The sequence below is a fragment of the Monodelphis domestica genome, chromosome 7 (genome assembly GCF_027887165.1).
Source record: "Monodelphis domestica isolate mMonDom1 chromosome 7, mMonDom1.pri, whole genome shotgun sequence".
Lineage (NCBI taxonomy): Eukaryota > Metazoa > Chordata > Mammalia > Didelphimorphia > Didelphidae > Monodelphis > Monodelphis domestica.
In genome coordinates, this window is record NC_077233.1 from 75,379,091 (window position 1) to 75,391,311 (window position 12,221).

Sequence of the window (12,221 nt, forward strand, 5' to 3'; positions counted from 1 at the left end):
TAATATTAGATCTATTGCACGCAAAAAAAACCTCTTTTTTTTCACCTATCTAGTTTGTGATGATAATGATGTTTTGTGTTTATTATATTCATCATTACAAAGAACTTTTCCCATAATCTCATTCTTTCCTCATGATACTCCTATGATATATGCTATGCATATATGAATTATTATCCTATTTAACAATGAAGGAATTAAAGTTGAAAGAACTGAAGTAACTTGCCCCAGAGCTTTGAGTTAGTGCTCAAAGCATAGTGTTCTTGACTTTTAAATCCTGTGGGGTTTTTTTTTCCATTATACTTCAGTAGTCTCCTGTTTTGTTAGTTCACAGGATGTTCAAATTTATTGCCTCTCTGCCACTTATATATGTGTATACACTATTTTTCAATAGATCAGATGGTTCTTTCTTATATAATTCCCCTGTAACTAGAATCATGTATCAACTAAATGACTGATCAAGTATAGATTGGTAATCTATGACCATGAAAAAAATTATTTCTACTATTTCTACTTAATGTGAGAATCAGACTCTGTGACGTCAAGGAACATAATTGAATAACTATCTTGTGACGTGATTCATCCAATTCAGTTTAATTCAACATATATTTATCATTTAGCTTTCCAGGAACAAGTGGAAGGGCACGTTAGAAATTTAGTGTAGTTCCTTTTTCAGATTTCTTGAAGACAATTTTTTCCTGAAGTTTTCAATACCACAAATATTTTCTGGACAGGTCAGGCTTTTGAAGATACAAACTTTCCTGACCACACTGTGGGCTTGCTATTTATTATCCTCTACTTTTTCCTAAGTTGACCTAGATCACATCTATCAAAAGAGAAAAGAATCTGAGTTGCAAGGAACCCCAGAGGGCATCTAGTCTAACCCATTCCTGAATTGTTACATCTCATCTCTACAAAATCTTTGACAAGTACACTAAAAGTCTCCTTTGAGGAAAGATATTACTATTCTTCCTGAGATAGCCCATTCAAGTTTGAGCCAGCTATAATAGCTACCAAGTTAATAGTTATAGTAAGTTTAAATGTGATTTCATGAAATTCCTATCCAAAGCCAACTCTTTTATGGGATCATGCAAACAACCAACTGAACCCCCTTAATTTCCCTTATAGAAACTCATCAAATTCTTTAGGAAAATGGGCATCTTGTCCCAGTCTTTACTTCTTGGGACTATTCATTCTTAGAAGACTCCAATGATATATACATGTCAGTTTCTAGCTTTTCTTAGACTTCTCCAGCTTCTAAATATCCTAAAGTCAGGGAACCCGAACTAATCATAATTCTCCATATATGATCTGATCATAGTAGAATCCAGCTTAATCACCACTCCTCATGATCTTAAGACTATTTCTCTGTAAATAAATTTCTGGCCATAATATTTTTACTCATTGTTCTGCTTCCCTTCACTTACATTGTTCTTACTTAATAGTTGGGAAAGGTTCTTTGCTGATTTAATATACTGGAAGATTTTTTAACTTCATTACATAATTCTTTTACAGGGTTCAGACACCCCTTGAAATAAAAAAAAAGTTTCAAGACATTTATGATTAGAAACAAATGTGAAATTTTCAAAGATTGGAGAAAAAATGTTACATCTATGAGCTCCCTAAAGGAAAATATTTCAGCAATATAAGCCATTTATCACTAGTAGAACTGTACTTTTTTTCTGATCCAACATACTAAAAAACTTCTTTTCCCATCAACGTTGATGCATTTTGATACATGGATTGACATCCTATTAGGACGGATTGTCTTTGTGCACTAGAACTGACTTTATTGGCATTGTGTTTGTCAATGTACAGGATGATTGAACATAAGTTGTCCCTCTATGTAACATCCATCTTGAGAAGAATTTGCCACTAAATGGATGCAAGTAAAGTCTAATATCACTGCACTTGATTTGTGGGTGGTTAGGGGAAAAGGTTCAGAATATAGTTGCATGGAGAGCTATGACCAGAATTTTTCAACATTTGGGGCTTCTACCTGCAAAAAAAACACATTTTCCTTTTTGCATTCAGAATAATTTGATTTGATATAAATTATATTAAAATGATATTAAAAATTACTTAGTTTTTATTTCTATTTTTAGTTAATATGGGAGAAGGGTCCCTGATTGATATGTGTATGATATTAAGGGTAAGGAAGAGAATTATTACCACACCTAAAAATCCCTAGGTTCTCAATGAGGTTCATTTAATGCATACCCTATAAAAGAGAACAAAACTTGCTTAGATGATCACTTCACACCTCAACTCTCGGTATGTGTCTTTAATTACCCACATTTTGAATCCATGAAATCCAAAAACTAGCCTATATCTCAAGGCAAATCCTTTTAGTAAGGCCTCATCCAAGTTGATTGTAACTAAGCAAAGCCTGAAAACAAAGAGTTAATCAATATCAACATTTTATTTTTCATAATCACTGAGTTACTTAATGGATGACAAGAGTCAAAATACCCTTTATCTCTTCCATTGCCATTTTAAAGACAGCATATCTTCTATAATGAGAGGAGCTTAGAAGGAAGAGTAGAGAATAAGCATCTATCTTGTGCCTAGTATTGTGCCATATATTGTACTAGGTGTTTTTTTTTAACAAAATATTATCTCATTTGAAATGTAAAAATAAATCCAATACATATTTGTTCATTAGAGATAATCAGGTCCAACCTCGATTAATTAATACAAATGTTAATTATTTTGGATGAGTCAAAAAGCTTATGTGTTTTCCCTAATATCAGAATGCTTGCTGGTGCCAGTGTACATCTTAATGTAATGGAAATGTCACATGCTGCTCATTTTAATACATTATGTCTCTTCTTCAGATCTTAGCAAAGTATTGAACTTAGATTCTGGAAATCTGTGGTATGAGTCCCAGAATAGAGAGTTTAGGCAAATTGGCTAGTCATGTTCTAAGGCTCAGTTTACCCTTCTATAAAGTAGAAATAATAGCTCTAATCTAAATAGGATTCTTATGAGACAAATGAAATAACATATATTATATATAATATATATATATATATATAATGCTTTACAAACATACATCAATATATAGTTTCAACTATATATGTATGTTTATAAATTCATAAACAATATCATATTGTTTTTATTTCATGGGCAGTTTTTAAGATGCAGGTACCTATCTGTTACTTATTGATTCATGATGATTATTTAAAACTTACATTTTGTCTTAGAATCAACACTGTATATTGGTTCTAAAGTAGTAGTAGTAGTAGTAGTCTCTCGGTAACCGAGGATGATGATTGTCTTTGTGCACTTTCATCTCTGGTGTATAGATGAGTGTGCACAAAGACACTTGTGCGTGAAGGAGATTTAAGTGGAAAAGTCGATGCACAGAGACAGTCCCACTCTCTCGGCGTTGGAAGCCTGGGTCCAATGGCACTAAAAGTCGTTACACCTGGAGACTTCCTCAGCTGCATTGGATGGCCGTGTTGTCCTTTGTGCTCCAACATGCCCTAAGCACTCCACAGTGCCTTGCTGTGTTGCCATCTCAGCCATTGAATCTTCTTGTTGGTTTCTTACGTCTGTTTGGCCGAAGCAGTCTTCACATGCTGGAGCGGTAAAGGCTAGACAATGGGAGTTAAGTGACTTGCCCAGGGTCACACAACCAGGAAATGTCTAAGCCCACATTTGAACTTAAGATCTCCTACCTCTAGGCCTGGTTCTCAATCCACTAAGCTGTCCAGCTGACCCATGATGATTTTTTAATATTCTTTTTGAATTCTAGATTCTCTCCCTCACTCCAGTTCCTCTTTCATATACTGAAATGGAAAGCAATATGACATAGATTATACATGTGAAGTTATATAAGAAATATTTCTACATTAGCCATGTGCTTGTTAATTCATGAAAATTTTAGCCATCAGTTTTTGTTTTACTTTTAAGTAGGTGCAAAATTTTCATAGCCTACATGTTGCATACAGTTACTCGAATTCCGATGCATAAGGAGTAGTAATATAAACACATATTTGTTCAGATCTTTGATTTCACTGGCATTGAAATACCTGGGTGCAGAAACTCAGTTTGGAGGCTCTTTATTAAGGTATAATCTTAGAGAGTTCTAGGAGGAATCTAAGATATTTAATGACCAGGGCCACCCAGTTAATCTGAGGTAGAAGCAAAACAAAATCCTAGATTTTGCTCACTCCAAGCATATAAACCATTAAACCACAGTCTTGAAAATAATTATATGTAATTATGTGATTATCACATATATATAATTAAATGATTATCAAACAAAATTGTTTTTCACAATTACTTTGACATTAACATTAAGTACATAGCAGTATCATTTTTTTATACCCTTACCTTCCATCTTGGAATCAATATTGGGTATTGGTTCCAAGGCAGAAGAGTGATAAGGGCTAAATAATGGTGGTTAAGTGACTTGCCCAGGATCACACAGCTGGGAAGTGTCTGAGGCCAGATTTGAACCTAAGACCTCCTGACTCTAGGCCTGGCTCTCAATCCACTGAGCTACCCAGCTGCCCCTTAGGAGTACCATTTTTAAAAGGTGTTGACACACCAAATAGTCTCATTCTCCAAGTTACATTAAATAAAAAGCTTTGCAAACATAGAGACTTGACTGCAGAAGTCAAATCAGGTGGGAACAGCATATGGTACACATTGGTATGAGTCCCAGAATAAAGAATTTTGGCAAATCCTTTTGGTTTTCTCTGCAACTAGTTGTCAAGGAGATGCCTATAGAAGAATGAGCTTCTATATTATCATCCCAATATTTTAATTCAGTTACAAAAAGTTTTTATTTTATTTATCTGGGCAACAATGAGCAGAACATAAAGTATTAAACATAACAGCAGAGTAGCAGTTTGTACCAGAACTGTTTCTAACTGTTTTCCATAGAAAAATATTTTTAACAATTTGCTTTGGAGTTTTAAGATTGAGTTTTTGTAGGTTTTCTTAATTTTCATTGATGTTTTTTTCAATGAGGGAAGCAGTGGCAGAGAAAAAAAGAAACACATAAAAATTCATTTAAAAAACAAAGTATAAGAGAATGAGGTAATAGCAATATTAGTATTGTTCATGGTGAGATAATCTCTTAATACACAGTTGTTACTGAGCAAAATGAGTGTAGTATGGGATCAGTAAAAAGGATGATTCTCAGCTTCCCTCCAAAAGGAATCATTTTTACTCAAAGAATGAGTTGGTGTTTAATCCCTGGAAATACCCAGTCATTGAACAATTTGTTAATTCTTTATTCAGAAGAGGTCACAGGGGCAGCTGGGTGTCTCAGTGGATTGAGAGTCAGGCCTGGAGACAGGATGTCCTAGGTTCAAATCTGGCCTCAGACACTTCCCAGCTGTGTGACCCTGGGCAAGTCACTTAACCCCCATTGCCTAACCCTTACCACTCTTCTACCTTGGAGCCAATACCCAGTATTGATTCCAATATGGAAGGTAAGGGTTTAAAAAAAGAACAAATTACAGTAGCCATTTCAACAGTCAAGTGTTAAAGAGTAAATAGATCTCCCAAGGAAATAATAATCTCCTAGATGGCAGATTTTTAATGAACATGACCTTTGAATGAGTGTACAAAGTGTGTCGTTTGATTGTCCATTTGAGTCACATTTTCTATACATATTTCTTGGAAGAAGATGGTATAAATATTTGATTTTTTGGTTCACATGAAGAGAATCATATGATCTTCTCCCTCTTCCTTCAATTAGCCAAAAATAAGATAAAAAATAATTTAAACTATATTCTGAGATAATTTAGGTTATGCATAATAAAGGCTTCCTTGCCAACAAAATTGGCTAAACAAAATTCTAATCTATTATCTTTGACTTTAGATGCTACTGACCATGCAAGACTTTTTTCCAATGCCATCTTCCCACCTTTCTCCCCCACTACTGCCAGTTGTACTTCATTTTTACTTCTTCAAATGACTATTTATTTATTTATATGTATGTGCACGAACTGAACATCCCCTAGTATGCTAGTAAATATTTCACAACTAGTTCTACCAAAAATAATATGCAGGAAATACTTTTAATTTTAATCTGAATGATTAATATTTTCCCCTTCCTTAAGTCAAAACAAACAAAAGATCCCAGGAATTTAAGCCCTCTTTTCCATTTCTGATATGAAAATGCTCACACCAAAATTGTTACAGTCGGCTGTTGTGAGAGCTAGGAAAAACTACTCTAACAGCCCTTATTTCATTCTACCCAAAACAGTATAAGCTCTTTCAGAGAAGGAACTGGTTGTGTCTGTTTTGTTGCTGTTATATTCCAGCACCAAAATGGTCGCCTAACACATTTCAGTTTCAGAGATATTATGCATTGTGTTTTTCATTTTGATGAAAATTAGTAAATGGCTCTAGCAATCTCCCATTTTTTAAAAAGGAATAATTTTATGTCTTTATGAATACTAACCAAATATTATTGACAGTTTATATTCCTTTATTTTTTGTTAATGGAATTATTCTTACATTTTTTCATATATTGTGCTCATTATAATTATGAAAACTTCCAAAACATCTTAAAATCATCAAATCTGAGAGCTAGATGGAAATCTAAGCGATCAAATCCAACTTCACATTTCTTAAGCCTAGAGATAGCAGGAAATGTATCCAAGGACACTAGGTTAGTTTGTGACTAGTAGTAGTCTCTCGGTAACCGAGGATGATGATTGTCTTTGTGCACTTTCATCTGTGATGTAGATGAGTGTGCACAAAGACACTTATGCGTGAAGGAGATTTGAGTGGAAAAATCAATGCACAGAGACACTCTCACTCTCTCGGCGTTGGAAGCCTGGGTCCAGTGGCACGAAAAATGGTTACACCTGGAGACTTCCTCAGCTGCATTGGATGGCCGTGTTGTCCTTTGTGCTCCAACATGCCCTAAGCACTCCACAGTGCTTTGCTGCGTCGCCCTCTCAGCCACTGAACCTTCTTTGTGACAAAGATAAGACTAAAATACTAGTTTTAACTGACCAGCATTCTTTCTATTTCACTTCACTACCCTTCTAAATAGGTAGAAGAAATGTTTTTAGGGTACTAGAGGACTCTTTTGTTTTGATTATTTTCCTTTAAATCACTAATTTGGATTTCAGAATAGCCTTGCTTCCAGTTAAGCCACAGAAACCCGGTTCTAAGTATTTTAGGAAGTGAAGTATGTTTAGAAATGAGGTGGTATTCATTTATTTTAATGAAGCCTCTCCATGCACTGCAACTGATGAGCATTATGAAAAGAACTTATTTAGAATCATTAAGGGAATGGTGCTAAAAATGGAACACCTGTTACTTGTTTTTATCCTTGAATTGCAGTTGCCCTATGGTAACTTTGTGTGTGTGTGTGTGTGTGTGTGTGTGTGTGTGTGTGTGTGTGTGTGTGTGTCTGTGCATGTGCCCATGTGCGTGCCTATGGAAGAGTTGGGGCACAGAACTTGATTGTACTTGGTATAAGTAAATGCATTTTTTGAGCCTAATGTCATCTCCCATGAGGTACATTTCACTCTGGACCTGATTTTTAATCATATTCTATACATTGAGCTATTTTTCCTTCAGAGCCAAGAGTCTGATAGGCAATAGACTGGAAGAAAAGAGGAGGGAAGAGAAGAGGAAAGAAAAAGAGGAGAAGAGGAGAGACAGAAAGAGACAGAGAAAGAGAGCATATACAGAGATTGGTACAAAAGTAAAGCCAAGACCCAAAGACAAGGCAGGTTTAAGAATAGAGAAGAGTATTGAAGTAGAGAAAAAGCAAAAGTTAGACCCAGACTTGGGAGAGAAATAAAGTGGGACTTATAGAGAAGGAAAAGAGAAAGCAGAGAGTAGATCTAGACCCAGGAACATTGAGAAAAATACATACTACTTTCTATAATACAAAATATGACTCTAGTGACCCTGGCTCTTTAAATGCCTTGCAACTGAACACTTAGTAATATGCTTTATCATATGCATTTTCAAAAGCCTAGTAGCAATAAAACAGAACATTTTTTTTTCTTGTGGGAGATGAGCAGATAGATGAATTATGCATGAAGCAATCAAGAAATTGTGTTACCAAAATTTCCAATGTTGCCATTTAAGTTTTCTTAAATTCACCTGGACTAATTTGCTTATACTTTTATGACCTTGGTAAGAAAAAAAAAATCAGCTCCCTGGAAATCAGTTTCCCCATTTTAAAAATTCATTTAAATTCAATTCAACAAGAATTTACCACAAAACTACTATTTGGATCATTGGTGACATGACTTCCAGATAAAATGAAACAGTTCCTACCCTCAAGGAGCTTATGTTCTACTGAAGTGATATTATATTTGTATGAGTAAATATGAAGTAGTTTGAAGACAGAAATGGAGGAATTAGAGTAGACAATCTCTGAGGTCACACTACCAGTACAAAAAATCCCCAAATACTATGATCAATCAATCAAAAAGTCCTTTTTTAGCCTTTAGGATATGTCAGGAACAGGACTAAGTACTAAGTGTGTTTATGGACCTTACCAGAAGAAACAAAGTAGAGCACTGGAAAATGTTTATATTTAACATAGTTAAATGCTGACATTGTTAGCACACCTATGTGCATATATGACTGTATGTTTAGTTATATGTGTATACATATGACATATATTTGTATGAATATTTATAGAGATATATTTACATATAATTTTAGTTTTGAAGAACTGCCAATCTGGGAACTCTCTCCACTGACAGAGCCCTGTAATTACTCTTCATGACATCATCTTAGAAAGTTGCATGAGTCCCTGAGAAGTTAAGTAACCTACCCAGAGTCATGCTTCCACTAAGAGGCAAGATTTAAGTTTAGGCCTTTCTGATTCCAAGACTGATCCTCCATTCACTATGCTACAATGCCGATTATATGCAGCACACGTGTATATGTATACATATGTGTCTATATGTATACAATATAGACATAGATACAAGTATGTTTACAAACATGAGAAAATGTAGCATATTTATACCTGTAAGGTATTTGTAATTTAGAAAATATTTTCTAATAAAAATGAAAAGGATAAAGATATTCAGAGAACAATTTTGTTGCCTCCTACTAAATTTAATATATAAATATGGATATATGTATACATGTTTATATATGTGTGCTTATTCATGATTAGATTTTTTAAAAATAAAAATTTTAAATATAAAAACAACATAAAAAATTTAAACTTTTGCTTTCTTTATTCAAAGTAAATTTGATACCAAGTCCCATCATGTTTTTTTTCTTATTGTGAGATACAAATCTTATAATATTATAGACATTAAGTACTCCCAAATCCCATAAGCTGAATAATTATCTTTCTAAGAGTTGCCCATTATGCTTTCTCCTTTCCAAATCCTGGATTTCAAGTGAGCACATGTAAGTTAGAATCTCAGCTCTGGTGCTCTCTACCTAAGTATTTTTGGGCAAAGATCTTCCATTAAATTAATGGCTTGGCCTGGATCATCACAAATATTACTTTTATCTCAGAATTCTACAATATGGAGTAGAAAAGAAATGGAGGAGGTAAGAGGGCATTGGGGAGAAGAGAAAGTGATGAGGGGGACAAAAAAAAGAAGGAAAAGGAGTCTTTCAAATATTTGTGCAAAGTGTTTATAAGAAAATATGAGGAAGAAAAGAATCTAAAAAGAATAATAGAAGAATTGGACAGCTTTGAAAGTTTTGCAATGAATTTGTTATAAAGATATATATATATATATATATAACATGTATAATATTCAATATTATTCTATTTTTCAAACTATGCCTCATGAAGAGGCATATTTTATTTTCATGAGAAATTATTTTTTCTCAATCTGTGTGCATGAAATTTTTAGATATATTTTTAAATTAAAAATTAAATAAATCCTCTGGACTATAAATCCATTTCTTTGAAGAAGTTTGTCGTCACATTCCTTAGGATTACAATTGACTCATAAGTCTTTCCTTTGGAGATGTTGATTGCTATACTTTTAAATAATAATTTAATAATTAAATCCCAAAATTTAAATATTAAAATGGGCTGCTTTACTACACTTTGAAAGGGAACATATACATACTCATGCATAGATACTTACATGTATATGTGTATGCTCATATGTACATAATCTATTATCTAAACATATATATGATTAAAACCACACATGCATGTTTATATATATCTTCATATACAATATTCCCTTGTGTTTGTGTGTATCTATATCCAAATATGTAAATGTGTGTTAACCTGTTATTTAATATACATATACAGACAAGAAAATCTTTAGTGCCTAATAGAAAGTGAGCCAATCTTAAGAGGAATTCTTTTCAATTTTCTATCTAACCATGACAAAAGAGGACATCATGAAGTATTTCTATCCTTCTTCTATCCTTCCACACAGCATGTAAATATTCAGCCATAATTACCACTTGAGTCAAACTACTAATCAGTGCAAATGGGGTGAATAAAGCTGGAGTGAAAAACAATTTGAACAAAATCCAATCTGGATCTCATAACCAGGAAGAAGCTTCACTTCTCTACCAGCCTTGTGTAGAACTCATGATCATGAGAATTGTTGCAGATTAAGGAGATTTTTCCTTTTACTGAAACAATGAAGGAAATGACCCTTTTCTGCCACCAGGGATGCATTTTTAAAACAGACAAACTTTACCCAGAAATCACCTTACAATGTTAGATAGAGAATGGTAATAGCTTCTCCTGAGTACCCAGATGTTATGGACAACATATTTTGTGTAAGATGGATCAATCAAAAAATGATAAACAGATAAATGTGGGTTAATGCTATTATAGAAGTCAAGCAATCTATGTTTTCTGCACAGTTAAGCTGCTAACTTCCTGGGTAATAAATGCAGCAACTCATTTAACCTGAATCTCAGTTTGTTCATCAGCCAGATGCAGATAATAGTTTCAATCTATATTTCAACTGTGAAATGGGAATTAAACAGTTTTATTCTCCCTACATAGCTACAGTGATCAGGTTTCTGGATAATATGGATGTTTAAAGGTATCCTAAGTACCATTACTCACACTAAGCCAATGTGCATGGAGTAAGAACGTGAAGACATTGGACATCAGGATACAGACAAAGAAGACCCCACAAGTAGAAAATCAGAAGAAAAGTGGTATGTATCATAGGGAGCCATAAAGATTAAAACATCCATAATTTGATTGGTTTGCTAAGAGCAGACAGACTGTCAGCAAACATTTTATGAAAGAATCCCTCTTCATAAGAAAGGTCAGAATATTTTCTGAGAAAATGATAATTACTCCCTCTATGTGATAAATTACTTTAGGGTTAGTGGAGTTCATCCCTGAATTCAGAAATTTTTAATCTTATTGTTTAGTCATTTCATTTATGTCTGCCTGCCTATGACCCCATTTGGGGTTTTCTTTGCAAAGATACCTAAGATGTTTGCCATTTCCTTCTCCAACTAATTTTACAGATGGGAAAACTGAGGTAAACAGAGTTAAGTGACTTGCCCATGGTAGTCCAACTAGTATGTGGCTGAGGCTAGATTTGAATTCAAGAAGAAAAATTTTGCTGATATTCAGGCCCAAAATACTATTCACTGTACCACCTAACTGCCCTATGATTGTAGGATTCATCAACTTGCTTTTAAAAAAAAGCCCACATTTTGTTAACACTATTTCAATATATTTGTTGTCCCTTGTCATCTTAAGAATTGTATTTCATGCATGTAAAGGCATTATTCTGAGAAGAGGTCAATAGGCTTCAGCAGACACTGCCAAAGAACATGACATTAAATGGATTGAGAGATGCTTCTCTAACTACACAAGGTAGGCTGGTTAGAAGAAGAAAAAGACAAAAAGTGTGGATTTAAAGCTCTGTTTGCCTCTCCATGATGCATAGGGTTCCTTAAGTTGCCAAAAGAAAATTAGAGTTTAATGAGCTTTTCTGTCATATAAAATCCATAATAATTAGCCATGAAATATATTTGGGAGCAAATATGGAGGCAGTCTCCAAATTAAGAATTTGTTATTTTTCTATTAGTGTACATTTGAGTCATTTATTAGGGACATAGAACAAATTTTTCAAGAGATGATATACTATTTGATTATCTGGGAAGCCCTCAAAATGTCATCATGTAATATAAGTGTGGTACCACACAAATGTTAACAGAATAGTGAATATAATAGAGGTGGCATGAGGCACTGGATTGGGGACTGGACATAGGGAGGTCCTAAATTCAAATCCAATCTGCTAGTTGTATTT